Source organism: Dromaius novaehollandiae, chromosome 2 (assembly GCF_036370855.1).
Source record: "Dromaius novaehollandiae isolate bDroNov1 chromosome 2, bDroNov1.hap1, whole genome shotgun sequence".
In the NCBI taxonomy this organism is placed as follows: Eukaryota; Metazoa; Chordata; class Aves; order Casuariiformes; family Dromaiidae; genus Dromaius; species Dromaius novaehollandiae.
This window is the reverse complement of record NC_088099.1, coordinates 58660739-58676531: the sequence shown is the minus strand read 5'-3', so window position 1 is coordinate 58676531 and position 15793 is coordinate 58660739. Positions and strand designations below refer to the sequence as shown.

The window sequence follows — 15793 nt, the reverse complement described above, 5'->3', positions numbered from 1 at the left end:
TGAGAAGCTATGAAGCCATGTAATGCTCTACAGCTTGCCTGTTCTGACTGAGATACGAATAAGTGGTTAACAGTCACGCTGGCTAACACAGAGAAAAAACTTTTAATTTGGTTGCTCTTTTTTATTTGTAAGCCACATGACCTCACCGTATGCAAATTTCTCATGCTGAAATGAGTAAGCTCCCTTTAGGTTCCTTTTTCACGCAAGCTTCTTTTCTGTTCTTGTTTCTTTTCTTTTTCCCCGTCGAAAGACTCTGTACCGAAAAACAGAACAAGCTAAGAGGGATAAATCAGTTCCTCCGTTTCTGAAAAAAAGAATGCTACAGTAGGTCTGTCAGAGCAGATCAAAGGCTGCATATAGTGTGCCTCGGTATGCTGTAACATGAGCTATTTGTTCAATAGTTAACTCTAGTTAACTAACATGACTATTCATTCTAAAATAAGCACTCCAGCGGTGTTTGCTCCAAGGCAAATACTTGCTCTGCTACAGTTCTCTCCCGGCTCAGCTGACTGTGATCCCCTTTGCAAGTGCCCAAGTTTTTAGCCTTTGTAGTCATGAGAGTTAATTGCCACTCATTTTGTTCGCTTTTCTGCATGTCCGAAAGCTTTTATGTCTTTTCCATAGGGCAGAGTGGAAAGACTAGCCTGTGTTAAGGGTCTGTTTCTTAGGCAATATATGATTAATAGTTGCCAAGAAGTGGTTGGCCACATGGATGCTGGCAGATTGGCGGCTGCGCAGCTGCATTAGCAGTTACTTAGCTCGGCTGGTTGAGCACAGCATTTTGGACGGTGGAGATACGCTCCGGGGCCCGGCGGGAGATTGGGGTTAGGTAAATTCCGGGGCCACCTGGGAAGGGGCAGCTCACAGTGGCACCTGGGGACAGCTAGGATGGACCATGGGGCTGGGGATATGGGGAGTTCGGCGTAGCTGTGATACGGGGCAGGCAGTAAGGAGCAGGGGAAGAAGTTCATAGCAGGCTAAAGTAATTTGTGTAGTAACCAGCTGTGCTCAGCTCCAGCCTTTGGTATTGGGCTGGACTCTCTTTGCTTTGGGTGTGGTTGCGGTAGTAGTAGAGGAGCATATGTTATTGTTTAGCTTTCATATTGGTCCAGGAAAATCAGATTTATCTCCCAGGCCAAAAACGTTGTCTCCATCAAAGTGGATATTCAAATACAGTGATTTTAGAGGTTATGGCATGCAATAGCAAGAAGAGCAGCAGAGACCACATACTTTTACCATCTCTAATCTCTGGGGTTTTTTTACTTGATTTTTTATTTCCAGCTAAAAAAGCCATAGCAAAGAGCCTTTGACTGTGTGCTAAGTTATTCTCAAGTGCTCTTGTTTCCAAGGGTGACTTTACTGGGGGCAGCAATGCAGTCTCCGAACAGAGTTCTTACGTGTCCCAGTTACAGATTTACTTCCAGTGCTGCTGACAGCTTGATTTGTGAAAGAAAAAAGGACAAAATACCAAAACAAAAACAAAACTCAACCCACAGCCTGTGCAAGAGAGAAAAAACACAGACTTCTTGTGCTACAGCGGAATAGTGTTGAACAGAAATAACATTTCAAAGTAGGAAAACTAGTCTTCATGTACATGATAAAAATCCTTTTACAAGAATAAGTCACGTAGTTGTAACTATTTTTATACTTTATAAGTTTCCTGTTTTATACCTGTGGGATAAGTCTGTGTAGCTAGCTGAAGGCCAATTTTAATCTTGGACCTTTGAAATCTATTGACCTGTGGTTTGGTACAGACCTGGCCATTGTTTATTTTTTTTCCTGCTTTGAAATAAGGGATATCTGGGAACCCTCCACCAAAAAAAAAAAAAAAAAAGAAAAGTCACATAATTGATTGTAACTAGTCATGTTTTACTTAGCTGCCTGGCTCTGCAAAGTAACCAGATATTGAGAGGAGAATGTTGCTTAATTAAGCAGATGTCAGAAACTCACCATGATGCTTTTACACTGAATCTGACAGAGACTAGGATAACATTAAATGCACGTGTAATTCTAGAGCTGTTTCATTCTGGTTTGAGACTAAGCAGCAGTTGTGGAGAGAGAAGGCTGGACTGGGGTGTTCTGCTGTTGAACAAACAATTTTATTTCTAAAGCAGTCTCATGGCAATGCACTGCAGGGCTCATGATTCATAAAGCTGGTCAAATGCTGAAAGGAGCTGTGTCTTGATTTGCAGCTTATAAAAACACGAGTTTGCTAATAAATGCGTTTTTCAGAATTATAGCCCAGCACATTCTTAAAAGCGGAGTTCATGGCTTTATCTTTAGCCCTAGCCTGCAATGACTACTGCATACTGTACTTTTATGATAGATGAGGCAGCTTCCTCCTAGCCACTTAGTTATATCACCATTGCATGGAGAAAAAAATTCGGATGACCCAGTCTAAGAGGGGTAAAGCAAACAGCAGATCATTGCCGTTGATGAAACAAACTTTCTGTGTGTTCTCAAGTTATTCTGAGTAACTGGTCCTCAAAGGGGTCCATCTCTCCTTCCTTAATGTGGGGAATTTCTACTTTAAATCCAGTCTTGTGAGGAAAAATGTATTCTCTGTTCTGCAATGGAACAGATCAGACTTGCTTTTAAATTGCTGCATGCAGGTCTGGCAGGAAGAACTGAGATCTGCAGAGAACAGGTTGGAGCCGAGTGCACCAAAGAGCGAGCACCCACAGTAATCAAACAGGATGTGGCCACCAAAGTGGTTATGCTTTAAAATAAGTGCTACAAAATAAAAGTGGTACAAAAAATAAAAATAATAAGTGGTACAAAAAAGTGATACAGGTGAGCAGATGTGTTCTGGTAAGGATTAAGGGTGACATGGAGGAACTGACTTTCCGGAAATACTAATCAGGGAAGCATTGGTACACAGTGCACAATTTTTCCTAAGGTCAGCCCAATACATGGTTTTGGGGACGTACATCTATTGTGTGCTGAGTGTAGGAATCTGCCTTCCCCAATTTAGGAACGACAGTCCTTTTCAATACCTTATCCAATTCCCTTATTCCTTACAATTCCTTATCAGGATTTGTTAGAAATGTTTTCTTTTCTTAGCATGTCTATATGTGTATGTGTGTTTATATATTTATGTATGTATATATTAGTAACAGTGAGCATTAAGTGTATATATACATCAAGGATGGAATAGACTGTAAAATTACCTTGCCATCTACACAAAGATCAGCCCAGCTTTAAAATAATACTCAGATCTTTACGAAAGCTAAACTGGATGGTGATGATGAAGTCTCTGTGTGAGGCTAAAAATTCATTTCTCAACTGGCAAACTTTTTTGGAAATAATAAGTTTCTGATGACTGATTTGCTCTTCTCCAAATGCAAAATTCAAGTTTTCTGGTTCGTAAGAACTTTGTTAGAGCATTGCATAGATTGAGTTACGGTATGACAAAATGTTTTCGTATTTAGTCCTAATTCATAAGAGGATTTCTTACCCTCCACAGAGGAGAGCTGCTTGTCACCGTGGGCCGAAGCTGCGGAGAGCCCAGATTCAGTGGCAGCAGCTGTGTCGCCAGAAGCTCTGCCCATCCTTGAGAAGCACGGGGCAACAGCAAGACCACGGGCAGCGGTAGGATGGCAAATCTGTAGATGAAAGGATACAAATTTGATTACAGTATTTCTTATGCTGTTACTCAAGTTCAGCCAATCGAATTTATGTTGAGCAAATCCAGAGCCTGCTGGAGCCAGTGGGAGTTTTGCCATCACCTTCCCTGGGGACTGGGATTTTGCTCATTGTTTAAATTAGCAGTATCTTCACAGGAGCATATGGGAACAAATGCAAAGGTTCTGAATTGGAGGAACCAGTAATCAGCTTTATACATTTACTTTGTTACGCAGGTAAAAGCTTAGACAGCAAAACCCATCTGCCAGCCCTTCAACACATCTCTGTAAAACCCGTGTTAGAGTCAGAGCATTCTTTCTTGTTTTATTTATGGCCCTGGCTGCCTGAATGAGTGCATCTGGAGCTCAGATGCCTTATGCCCTTATTGTAAATTAGTTAACTTGAAAAACTGCACACTCTGTCAGATCTTTGCTGTGGAAATGCCAGGCTCTGTAGTTGAGGTGCTTTTGTGTGTGTGTATGGTTTTTACGTGAAAAGGCTGTTGAACTTTACGCATAAACACTGTTTTCTGTCTCTTTTTTCCTCCCTCTTTTGTTACAGACTGTGGACTAGCATTGAATATTCAGGGAAAGCTCCCCAGAGAGATTAGGGACACGGACAGATTTTAAACAGGGCCTTAATGCATGGACACGAAAGGACAAACATTCTAGTGGGAATACTAATGCAAATGCCTTGCTTTTTGGTCAAAATACATTAAACAGCTGCTTACATGCTAAGGATTCTTTTAAAATCCATACAGAAAGGGAATTATAAAATGTATATATATAGAGAGATTTGCTATTTCCTCAGTGTAGTAGCCAAAAAGAGTACTTTGTCTTAAAGCATACAACACTATCAAGTGTCAGTACTAGGGAGAAGAGCATCTATTTTTCACATTTTGCAGGGCTCATAATTCCAGATACTGCTGGAACTTATTTCAGATAGCAGTTGTCAGTGTCTTCCCTGTTGCGCTATAGGAGCTAAGACCTAACAGCAGCAGGAATTAGACACTTTGACTTGAGTAAACTGCTGTTATCTTCAGTTACTCTGCTGTTAATTATATACAGTTGCAGAAAACATTCTATTGCTGTTTCAAGAAACCTGTGTTAAAAGATATCCTGTGAGATTATTGCACAGACAAGTGGTAGCAGTATATATATTTGGGCCAGCTGCTGAGTGACTAAACTGAAATGGAGAAACAGAAATGGAGTGTGCTATAAAAACTGACATCCTAGATCGGTCACCATTTCAAACTGAGTTACATAATCAGCAGCAATATCAAAGTCACAGTGCTGCTTTAATCACCACACAGTGGTATTTATCATTAAAGCATGTGCATGTTAAAGGAATGTTTGACAGGTTAAAAATAAATGTAATGAAAGTTAGAAAAATATTTCAAGAGCCTCATGTTTCCTCCAGTTGCTGAAATAAATATATGGCTGCATCATTGCCTTATGGAACCCTGACTGCTCCTCACTGCTGTGTCCCAGGCTCTAAAATGAAAAACAGGTATCATTTGTGGTATGTAAAACAGCAGCTTCCATATAATACTTACATTATTTAAGTTCCCATTGTGGACCATATTTCATTACTAGTTCACTTCATATGGCCCATTAATCCCAGTAATATGCCTCTATTGACACCATCCTGTGTTATACTAATCCCTAAAGAAAGCTACCAATCAGTTGAGGCCCTTTGCTTTAGGTGCTGTGTGTTGGCAGCTGCTGTAAGCGTTTGTTGGCTTCAGACTCCCCAGAATCCAGAAGTACCAACGTTTCTTATGCTGCACCTCAGTTTGGTGCAGAAGAACTGCTTTCCGTGAGGAACAGTTCAGCACTGCCCTCCCTAGCCTGTAGCTTTTCACAGTTACCTCCTTTCTGCCTCTTCCCCATATCTGTTCCTTTCGGCTTCTTTTAGCTTTCTACCAGCTCAGTCATCTCTCTCCAACCTCACCAACTTTCCTTGTCTGCTGCTCCTAATCATGCTCTTTAAATCAGTCCTTGGAGATGTCATCTCTGTGTCCGTGAAAACTATCACCGAGGTTATTCTGCCAGCCTGTTTCGGAGACTTTTCGTTGTCCACATCCTGTTTTGCCGCTCAGGAGATGACTGCCAGCTCCCATTCTGCAGCTTTAACGCCTAGGTTGAGCTGCAGTTGCCACTCACTGAATATGTAATTTTGGATTCTTTCAGGCTGAGATGGCCTCTCTAACCTTGGGCTTGCTCTCAGTAATGTTTGTGGTATAACCCACACTCAACAGTTTGTGGTTTGGATTTTAAAGAGAACAATTCCCTCTGAGAACACAACTGCCGCTGACATAAATGGCAAGGCTGCAAGATGTCTGTGTTAATCCGTGGCCACTAAATTTAATCTGACAGCAAGACCAGTCAGACCTTTCTCTGCGGACGAGCGCTTATTGAAATTAGTATTGTGTGAACCCCTGAGACAGCTCCACTGGTGGTAATGAGGGTCCCCTCATGTGCCCCTGCCCTCCTTCCTCAGCCCCCCAAAAAATCCCTTTCCCCTCTTTGCTTTTGGTATGCTTGGCTATTTTACAGAGCTGTTTAGAGAAGAAGTGCTGAAGGGCAGGGAATGTTAGCTAGTAATATGTAGTTTTGAAGGATGAACTCTGTGGAAATCTTAAATCCTGCTTGCAATTTTTGCTACTGCTTCCCTGGTGAAATCTTTCCCCTGGGTGAGTTATTTGCTACATAACTATGGATTAAAAGGGGGGGAGTGGAATTAAGACCCTTTTCCTTACTGCTTCCTCCCCGAGGAGCGCAGGGGCGTGTGTCACAGCCGCGTGCGTGTCCAGCAGGTGGCAGCGACGGCCTGAGCCTGCCGGCGCCTCGGCCGCCCTCGGCCCCGCAGCCTTTCGAAAGCAGCCTCTGCTTCACAGCGCCGGGAAGTCAGGGCCCAAACTTTCCCCCGAGGCCTGCAAAGCCAGCTGCGCGCCTCGCGTGCGGTCGTGGTCCTCTGAGCCCACGCGGAGCTGGTGCCTTTATCAGTGCTGCAGCAACAGAGTTGTCACTCTCTTAGGAAGAAGGCAACTAAAAGAGATGTTCTCAAATAGGATTTGTATGCCTAATTAGTAAAAGGGAAGGCAGCGCTTCATCTCCATTTGGGGGGGCATTTTTGCAGCTATGAGTGATAGTCCAAAAGTACAGTTTCGGCCCAGTAACCTGAGGCTTTCAACAAAGGTGCCAGCTGGGGTGGCTGCAAAGGAGACCCCTTGGTGCTGGGGAGGTACCAACTCAATGCCCTGAGCAATGAGGCCACTGCTGTGCAAAAGGAAGTGGGTAAAATTTGCAAGTGCCTTTGAGGAGCCAGAAAAGTTAGGCTTTCCTGTAAGTGAGGCTTTAGCTTTCATGCTTTTTTTTTCTTGAGATGCTTTCAGCTCAAGAAGCATCCTACCCATAGATTTCTTAATGTAGGCAATGTTAATTCAACTTCTGAAACCACAGGGGTCTGTGCTGGGTTTTTGAGATATCCTTCTCTCATTGCTGACCAGTCTCCCCCATTTCCCCATGCTAGCATTATTGCTCTTGGCCACAAAAAAGTCTTTTCTCTCCTCTTTTGTCCACCCTATCTCACCTCAGCAGGAGCCAAATCCAGGCTCCGGTGCCTGCCCTGCCAAGCCAGCTGCTGCCACGGGGAGGGGAAAGCAGGCGACCCGGCCGGCTGCCGCCTGATGCAGGGGGCTGGCTGCTGCGCCCCAGCCAGCCCGCGGCCTCCAGCTGCTGCCCTCCGCTGCTGCCGCCGCAGCTGTTGGGTCGTCAGCTCCAGCAGGCAGCAGGAGATACTGGAGGACAAGCAGTGGGCTGGCTGCTGATAGTGGTGATCACTTCTGCCAAATAAAAGAGACCTAAACATCCAAAATAACCCCCAAACTCCCAAAGCTCTCTCCTTTGTTGGCTCTTTGGCACTAGTAAGTTGCATACAGTGGCAGCAAATTGAAAACATGGAGGCTGAAATAAACTCCTGATGTCTGGACACGGTGTGCTTACTTTGTGTCTTTATTTTTAACAGTGTGCTGAAAGGACCCTTGTTCTTTATAGATGTGCACTGAGTGGCTAAACGTAACTGTTTTTAAAATCCAGATAATTAAGTCAATTTAAATTTTTTAAAAAGTTTTACCACTAAAGAGGAAATGCGCAGGTTGAAAATAACTCAAGGAGTCGGGAAATTATTCAGAGCTGTGCAGCTGACTGTGTGCTCCAACAGTCTGTTTTTTCCCACATGCTTGTCTCCTGTTGATAACACTTGGTATATGCAGAAACACTTCTCTACACGCAAGGAGGCAAAATGTGCATCTGGACAAGAGAGTTACTTCTGTTCATTCTCATTTCTGTCCTTGTTTCCTTTGCTTTTTAAATAGTTACTGTGCTAGACAATGTCAGGGGGTGGGCCGGGCCTCTCATATTTTTCTTTTTTTTGTTCTGTTCTGTTGTTGATTTACATCACTTATGATAGATTCCTTATCACCTGCTCCCTGCAAGGCAAACTGCAGGGCTGCTTCTCTTCTGTAGCAGCTGTGCTGGAGAACTGCTGATGAGGAACAAAATGGGAGTTACTGAGCAATCATTTGGAGACTGGCTATTAAAAAAAAAAAAATCCAGCTAATTAGAGCTTAGAGGAAGAGGCAGCACTTTGTGCAAAAACACCAGAAGGTAGGCCCTCCAAATCCCATACACTCCCTGTAAATAGCTATAATTAACCCCATAGTATTCACTTTATTAATTAAAATTTAATTAATATTTTCTGTCCATGACAATCATCTTAGAGGTGGTCAGGAAAATGTAGTGGTAGCTGGGCTTCCTTGGAGCAGCAGTAACATTCAGGAAGACAGACGCTTGGGAGACTCCTCTGAGTCTCTCAGTTGCACCTCTGATATAACAGAATTAAAACGGGTGACTAAATAGCAGGCGAAGAGGGAGAATGGGAGACTGTGCAAGCCCACAGCCTTCCCCTGCACAGACAGGCAATACTAAACTTCCAAGCACCACTGCAGAATTTTTCCAAGCAGTGTGGCCAGCACTTGCTTGGGTTATTCAAAAGTGCAAGAGGAATAGTGAGAAGATGAATGCCATTGTTACTCATTTGCCCATACCAACTGAGGACTGCTATACAACACCGTGCTTTGCTGTTTTGAGCAAAGATTGGTGCTTTGCCTTAGTGGAGTGAGCTCAGCAGAAATACTCTCCTGAACTTGACAGGCCCCATCAAAGAAGCATGGTTATTGCTGAAAATGGTGTGTCTGCACTAGCAGTTTGGCACACTCCTGTTTTGCTCCGGGACCGGGTTTCCTGATCACTCACATTACATACGGCAGTTAAGTGTCTGAGCTCTCTTCCACAACAAATCAACTGGTATCCCCAAGGGGAAACCTCAGTGTAGTCAACAGTGTAGTTCACTCTAGGGTCTGTTCCACACAGACAGGATAGATGTGGAGGACATCAAGTGTAATTCCTTCCAACCAGGGCAGTCCTTCAGCACTATTCCAGGTTAGGCTAGAGCATTATGTGGGCCCTCCCCCGTCATTTTTTTCCTAGAGCACACAACAAATATTTCTGGCATTGTAATGTTTTTGACCCACCACTGCTCTGCTGGGCTGTAGCATACACCTGTCATTATTCTGTATATTTTGAACTTTTTCGGTTCAAAATTCAGTTCAAAAATCTTTTTCAGAACACCAAGCCCATCCACAGAAAATAACAACTGTTGGCCACAGGGTCACCAGAGGAGATCTGAGCTGAGTGCTATGGAGCACCGCTGCAGCCAGTCTGCTCAGTAAGGTGTGAACTCTTAGCAGTATGGACATAAGCCATTCTGCAAAAACTGGCCTGTGAGCAAGGGTCTACACTACAGACCTCGTGAGAATGACCATGAGGTAAAGAAGGTCTGTTATTACCCGTTTAACAGAAGGACGAAGACTGAATCAGCAAGAGAACGTACAGAGAGGATGTTGAAACCAGATCTCTTAGATCATGGGGAAGAAAGCTCTCAGTACAGAACTGTTAGATAAAAACAAGTGGGGAGAGGAGATGGGACCCAAGTGCTATCATCACCACCATCTTCTTGTCTTCTCTCCGCTCCTCTGGGTGAAACATGATGGGTTAGGCATGTTTTTGATACACCTAGTGGATCAGGCCCTTCTGGTAATGAAGTGACATGCCATTTCTCAATCCCAGGGAGGCAGGCACCAAGCTGTTTAGTGCTATGAGGTCAGAAGTGCTTCTGAGCACACCCAGAAGCAGAACTGGAGGTTCCTGGTGAATGTCAGCATTAGAGAGGATGAGTGTTACAATCTGAAGTCTCTTTGGACTCTAGGCTTCAGTGTGTAACTGCAGCTTTAGGACGGTCACAGACATTGCCCTTATGGTCTGTCCTGTGGTCACACAAGCAACCAACCTCAGGCTCACCAGATCATGAGCTACATTTCCCACCAGTTGTGCGCTCCCAGACATGGCCAGCACTGAGAGGTTGAAGCAGTTCCCTGCCCCCATGAGAGAAGAAGCACCTCTGACACCCTGCAAAGGTGCTCACACAGGGCTGTCCCCAGCCCGCCAGCAGCAAGGTCAGAAGATGGAGATGAAAATGGCCAACATCCATTGCTGTTGCAATTGTTCTGTTGGCTTCAGACTGGGGCATCTGATATGGCAGTGCTGAGTCACAGCAATGTTTAATCTCATGTTGCCACACATTCTGAAACAAGCCTGATCCGTTGTTACAATGTTGATAATTCCAGATGGATTTCAGTAGAAGTGAAGGAGATAGATGCTCAGAATCACTACAGTCTTAACACTGGAGTAGAAGTCAAAATGAGGACGGTAACTGTCCAACAACTATTGCAAGGCTCTAATACCAACGGTAACTGTCCAACAACTATTGCAAGGCTCTAATACCACCCTAAGTCTGCGTATATCATGTAGCTCTTTTTCTCTTTTTAATCCGATAAATGATCTTTACTGATTTTTTTTTTAAAGTACTTCCCCCACCTTTTGAAAATCCACCAGCTTCTCTGACTTTTACCAGAAGACGAATGAGAAGAGAGGCCAAAAAACCCCTGGGCAACTCACTGCTGAGTTTTGAATTCGACATTCAGAACAACAAATACGGCCAAACGATCTCTGCTTTACTGTTAGTCATTTGCACTAACCTGCAATTAAAAGGCTCAGTATTTGTTCTCATCTCTTTCTGAAATTACATTTTCCAGTTCCTAGGCCCTGGCCTCAGGCAGTGGATTTTTGAAGCAATCATGCCTTGATAATTAATGTTTAAAGATGAATGTTGCAACTTTTAACACAGTGTGTCGCCGAGTAAACATCCAGCAGTCCCTTGCAATAAAAAAAAATAATAATAAAAACTACAAGGCTTTTACTGGAAACTGTAGGTCTTGCAGACATTATCTACAGAGCTCGCAGCTGAAATGTTTGATTACTCCTTCCTGTATGTTCGTGGATGTGGGATACTGCCGTGCTTAAAAAAGCCGAAGAAAATAAATACCACATCTAATCTGTCAGTCCTTTGTGCCACTGACTCACCACCCCAGAAGGCTTGCTGGGAACGATTAGCTCATACGAAGAGGGAGGAGACAAAACTTTGACAAATGATCTCTAGTGATAACACAATCAATTGCCATTTTGGATTTTTGCGAAAGGGCTGGAGGAGGCAGGGGAGAGGGAAGATGGAAGGGTTGAAGATGGAAGAGCAGGAAGAAAAGCATGGTCAGAAGCTCCCTTTCTTCCTCCTGTCCCTTTCTTTGTCTCCAGCCTGCATTTTCTTTGTAGATGTCACAACTTCCTTCCTTTTGTTACTAACCCCCCCCTTGGCTGTACCTGTGATCTTGACCTCTCTTTCATGGGGCTTTTGTGTGATGCTGAGTGTTGCTCAACTGCATATCTGACTTCCTTCTGGCTGCACTTTTTGATGCTCTAGAAATTAAAGCACTGTATCATCCCTTTCTGAAAGAAATCTGTGGCAACAGCAAGTGGGAAGATCTGTAATTTTGGCATTTCAGAGAGGGTAATGGGTGGTCAGGATTGAGGTTGCCTGCTTATTTTAGGCATCTGACTTGGGCATTGCAATCCTGATTCAGCCCTTTAGGCAGATACACCTCGTACCTAACATTTCCCATTCAGTTGGCGCGAGGCAGCTGCTTGTTCACCTGAGACTCCTGAGCCAGGCGATGAAGAGTGGGAAAGTGCTCATGCTGTCTTGTGTGTGGTTTCTGTAAGCAGGGATGAGGAGGGTCACACTGTGCCCATGAGAGGGGGCTAGATGTACCAGGGATCCCATATTGCATTTCCTGGTTCTCTCTAGGTATGTCCCCTTCCTCTCTGATCTCAATCTGACCTCTGAGTGCTCTTTTACCTATGCTGGGGCCTTTCCTGGTCCAGCAGGAGCCAGTGGCAAAATTCTCCAGCCAGATTAGTTGGAGCACAAACAGAATTCTACTTTGGGCTAGTTTTCCTCATTTTTTGTTCTTTCCTACCTTCCAGAAAAGAGAAGGAAATTCCTGATCTGACACATGACTGGCAGGTCTGCAAACCAAGTTCAGAGCAGGTGCTTTGGGCTTTGCTACTCATTGATGGTTTTTCTGCTCAAAATAAACCAAAATCCAGAGAGCTCCTGGAAGAGCTCCACATATCTGATTCTGCAATTAAGTGTGAAAACAGAACCTCCCAAATAATCTTGCCTTTCTGGAAGTGAAGTTCAGGCTCTAAGAAAGATTAGTAAGAGAAACATTCAGCACTAGTCATACTCATTTGGGTAATAGGCAAGTTTCTGCCTGTGCTCACGTCTAGTAATGAGTGTGTACTAGTGACTTCCTAAGCAATAATCCCAGCTGAATAATAAATGAAGTGTTGCCTTCTGCTTTAATAATTTCCTGTTCTTTTAGCATCATTTATATACCATCAACAGTGTGCTGTTAACTGGGTGCCCAGTGCTTGGTCATTTTACTATCTATTGCTGTAGTTAGCTGCCCTCATTCCTGATACTAAAAGGATTAAGCTAGCTTTTACATGTTTTTGCTTTTGTGCTGCAGTGATTTTGAATCTTTTCTTGGTTTATGGACCCCCTTAAAAGTTTTCCAGTAAAGGTGCAGATGTATTTGTGCTAAATTTAAGCCTGCTTAGAATAGCTCGCTTTTCTCTGTTTTTCGCTTTTCCCTTAAAAAACAGTGGTCCACAGAGCACTACTGCAGGATACAGGATGCTTTGGTTATGTTTCAAGTTAAACATGACACAAATCGTTTGGCATTTTGCTGAACTGAAGTCTTACTGGGTCCCATGAAATGGAAAATGATCTGCGAGTAAAAACAGTGTGTTTTTCAAGAAGTACTTAATCCTAAACAGATCATGCAAATAGAATGCAATAGAGAATCTAGTGCAGTTAATGAAAAGATTTTGTTTGACCTCAGTGGGCTTTCAAACAGGCCAAGAACATATGCTTGCCATTGCTAACAGCGTTCATTTAGTAGGGTTTCCCTTACCAGATTGGGAATTTGTTTTCCTTCTCTGTTGTTTGTGTAGAAAGACTGAAACCTCTCAAGGAGATCATGTATGAGCCACTGTGTTTAGAAGTGTGGAGTGCTTTTGAATAGAAGATCTCTGTGTTCAGCCATTTAGCTTTGGTCAAGAGAAACACCATCACCAGGCTTTCTCGCTGCTGCCCTGGAAGAGGGCATATTAGTCTCCAGCACACCCTGTCTTCCTGGAGCAAGAGCCTGCAAAGGAATCAATGTCAGCAAACAAAAAGCAGCCGTTTCACATGCACGCTCACATTGTGTGTGTGTGTATGTGCATGCCAGTGAGCGTGTATATTAATCCTTTCTAAGTTTATATGTCTAAGGTGGCAAGTGTTTACCTTTCCTTTTCTCCTAGGCTCCATTCCCATCTCCTCGAAATCCTGTCCCCAGATTTAACACGTCATTCTTACACTTACATTCTTACACTGCCTACTTTGAAGTCTATGGACTTGGATTGGGCAGACTCCCAACAGCTTCATCTTTGGATTAGATGTGCACTGGTACATTTTATCTAGAGGACACTTTGAAAGATATGCGAGTGTTGACTTCTAAAGCCATTTCATAAGGTCCAGGGTTTGTAAAGAAGCAAGCAAAGACACAGAGCTATTTGCTCAGGGGCACAGTTGCCTAAGTATCAGAAATGAGAGTAAAATCTAGGGTTCTGGCTTTCTAGTTCCACTAGAGCAAAACAAATTTACAGTCTTTCTTTTTGTTTTGTCTCTTCCTCTTTCTATTCCCTAAGTCTTCATTGTTGGAGGTAAAATGGCCAATGTGATTTATGATCCTTTTCTTGTGCTGAAACCAACAACGAGTGCTGTAGGTTTTTCTGAAGGAAAACCTTTCTCTCAAGGTGCCATGTGCTACAATTTTCTCTCTGGGAGCATGGGGTGGGGAAAACAAAAGTTCCAACGGTGACCCTTTTGCTATGTAACCTTTCCTTAAAATGCCAGCAACTGAGTTCCCACAAAGGCAAACAACGAATATTGAAAGAGGAATGTGAAGGACATTATGAAAGGGTAAAGCAAGAAAAAGGGATCTGCTCAGACAAGTTTCTCAGGAAAGGTGATGTAATATGTACTATAGAAAATACTGGCAGTTGACATAACTAACTCTCTTTCTAAGTAGCTGTTGCTGCCAGCAAACTGGGAGAAACAAAACCTACAGGCAGGAATACAGTTGAGCAGATTGTTTTCTCCAGTAGAAATACAGTAGGTATAAACCTTGTTTTCAAAAGATGTCATTAAGGTTTAAATGAATAGTATCCTATTAATTAAGGCAGAATAAACAGTGGATGAAAGTCTCATTTCTCTTGGGACCATTTATGGTGATTATTGTAATGTTAAATCTTACGCTTTGGGAGTACTCAAAAGGTTGCTGTTGAGATACCATGGTACACAGTTCTGTTACAAGCTTGCAGGGCTGTTCCAGTTTTAGCAAGGACTGAATAAACATTTTAAGAGCTATCTTGAAAATTACCTGGTTTTGTATTGCGTACTCTCACAGATTTAAGCCTGCTTTCCTAAGGGAATAAGATTGAAATGACTGTTCTCCATGGGTGTGCGTGTGTGTGTGAGTGTGTACACAGCCATGTGTATATGTGGGTTTGGAACCTCTTTGCCTACTATAACCAGATGTGACAGAGAGGCACAGGGTCTTCAAAATAACTGAAAATATTACAAATTTTGTGGGAGTAGGTGACTGGATAATGCAGAGGGTTCCTCCTGGTCTTCTGTGTAGGGGAGAGGCTGCAGGGAGCTGTGCTCTCAGTTGACTATGGAGAACCCATGAGGCCCAAATCTGGAGAATCACTTTTTTATTATTATTCCATTCCTTACAGAGCCTGTGATTTAATCTTGGCTGCAAGATTAAATGTTTTGTCTTCAAAAACATTAGCTCCTGTACTGTGTTCCTCCTGCAACATGTACAGCAAAATGCTGTATGTACAGAAATGGATAAACACAAGCTGCCATTAGAAGAATGAATGTATTATATTCGGGTAAGCTAGTTCATAAAAAGTGGATGAACTGGCAAACAGGAAGTCACAGCAGGAGCGCTACTGTAGATTTATTCTCTACTGCAAACACAGGAAGTGTTGTACAGGAGAAATGTCTATTATGAAAATTGTATTTAGTTCTAGAACTGAAATACATTGTTATTTACTTTTCACAAATATAGCTGTCATTGTTCAGACAGCTGGTAGACATGGTTCCATGCAAAAGAGTGTATGATTATTTTCATAAAGATGTTGTGAATGAACTCACCTTGAGGTTGGACAAAGCTGCAGGAGATCATTATGTAGGCAGCTTCCTAATGTTTTTCATGGGATTACTGCCATGACAAAATGTCATGTGCTAATTTCATGCTTTACTGTAAATTGATTAAAAGTAAAATACAGGCAGTAGGACTGACAGCACTACATGTTGTCTTGGAGTGGGAAGGCAAGTGGCTCTGCTGAATCATTAAGAATTGTTTGAATATTCTTTATTTCCCTCAGTACCTACCCCGTCCTTTGCCTCTTTCCTTTTGGTCTAGGTGAAGTCTGGATAAGAGCTCTCACAACAGCTTTTTAGTTGGATTGAGGCTACCAAGTGAGAGCAACCTTGAACTGTTTTACAGGAATGGCATCAAAAAGCTTGT

General features: G+C 43.1%; 1 protein-coding gene across 2 annotated transcripts in view; it reads left to right on the top strand.

Moving 5' to 3' along the window:
• LOC112996105 (cytochrome c oxidase assembly factor 1 homolog) overlaps positions 1-15793 on the top strand; it is a 52369-nt gene that overhangs the window by 12429 nt on the left and 24147 nt on the right. The window contains exons 1-2 of one of the 2 annotated variants that reach the window (XM_064506623.1): positions 811-829; positions 3467-3591. The gene's annotated coding sequence lies outside the window, so the exon portion shown is untranslated. Of the gene's footprint in view, positions 1-810; positions 830-3466; positions 3592-15793 lie in introns of those variants that run through there. The other variant, XM_026121425.2, reaches the window with a different exon arrangement.